We start from the raw sequence: 1,861 nt of genomic DNA, 5'->3' as shown, positions 1-1,861 counted from the left end.
CCTTTTTCTTCTTCATCTTCTTCTTTACTTTTTCTTCTTCTTCGTCTTCGTTTCCATTTTCTACTTCGTCTTCTTCTTTTCCTTTTTCTACTTCTTTTTTTTTTTTACCTTTTCCTCTTCTTCGTTTTCTACTTTTCCTTGTCCCTCTACTTCATCTTCTTCTTTTCCTTTTTCTCCTTCCCCTTTCCCTACTACTTCTTTTCCTTCTTTCATCTTCTACTTTTTTCACTCTTAATAAAAAAAAATAAATAAAAATAAACGCATTCGACGCTGCTGTAGAAGGAAAGGAAAACCCGCATTACTTTTCATTCTAAACCTTTTGGAAAAAAAAAGTTGAAAAAAGGTATGACCTCATTTCTTACGTACACAACGAAAAGACTTTTGATCTCCGAAAGAATTCTGTTTGTGACCTTGCGATGTCTTTTCTTTTCTTTTTTCTTTTTTTTTCTAAACCAAAAACACTTTTTCAGAGATCATAATACAAAGGAAAATTACGATAAGAGTATGAGGATGAAAGAAAAAATGGAAATAAATGAATATCAGAAGCAAAGGGATCACAAAATTTGGAAAAAAAAGAAGAAAAAGAAACAAAATATAAACGGAGGAAAAATAACTTTTATGTTGTGCCACAAATAAACACTCATTATCATCGTTATCATCATTATCATTCTTCTTCTGACAATACCTTTTGAACGCTGACAGATAGACAAACAATGGGGTACGTGCAAAGACTAGCATCATTAGTAACTTATAGATTAAATGTGATTTTTCCATTGAATAAGCATTGTAAAATAAGTACGAAAATAGTAACATTTTGATAATAATGAGTGTGAACGTGAGAGCAACTAAGAGAATGATGGTAACGATGATGATCACGATGATGATGATAATAACGATGATCGTGAATATTAAGATATTAAGATGGTAGGTCAAATAGTTGTAATAACAGTGATACGCATAACAATGTTACTACCAATATCATTATTATTACCTTTAAGCATTATTGTTACTTACCATCTTTGACAATATGATATATATATTTTTTTCAATTAAAATGCTGAACGCATTCAACTCTTTCTGTGACAAGATATACCATCACAAATACATCGCAACTGCAACGTTATAGGCCTATATTATAGCTCCCAAAATAACGAAAAAGTAAGGCTGGAAGCTCGGAGGCTGAAATTTTTACTTTTAACGGCCTATGTTTGCCATCCGCTTTCTTAAAAGTTGTCACATAAAAGGATAGGGGGGTTGAAGTGGGGTAAGAGGGGGGGGGGGTCAGGATGGGCCTTAGAAAGGTTATTAAATCTTTTTCCATATTTGAATACCAACAAGGCATTTTGTGGGCAACCCTAATTATATTGACTAGCAACAATGCTCCTTATTTGCTCATGTAATTATAGTCCTTATCAACCCTAGTCAGAGCGCTGCATATCACGAGAAACGTTACCAATCCGCCGTCGGAGAACGCCCAAACCAAGAATGACATCGCCTCTATATCCTCCCGTCTCAAAGGCTGATATCCCATGCAGGGAAGGTGTATGTACTGCATAGGCCGCAAGCATCGAGGGAAAAAGACCTTACCGCGAGGGATCCCAAAGGACTAGTTTCTTTCGCGCCGCCTCCACCCACGCATGTATCCTTCCGCCTCATCAAGCACGGCGTTGCCTATGAGAACGGATGGCACGAGAACCTGGGAATAACAACAGGTCGGCTGCATAAAGGGATCTATTCACCGGGAAAAGAGGCTAGAATGTATAAAAATGAAAGAGATTTGTGAATAAGAGAGGGAGCAGCGGAGGGTTGGGTGCGCTAGGGTGACTGTTCAGGAGGGCGAAAAAGGATAAAAAGAAGGGGG

Source organism: Penaeus vannamei, chromosome 2 (genome assembly GCF_042767895.1).
Source record: "Penaeus vannamei isolate JL-2024 chromosome 2, ASM4276789v1, whole genome shotgun sequence".
Lineage (NCBI taxonomy): Eukaryota > Metazoa > Arthropoda > Malacostraca > Decapoda > Penaeidae > Penaeus > Penaeus vannamei.
Note: the sequence above shows the minus strand (reverse complement) of the source record.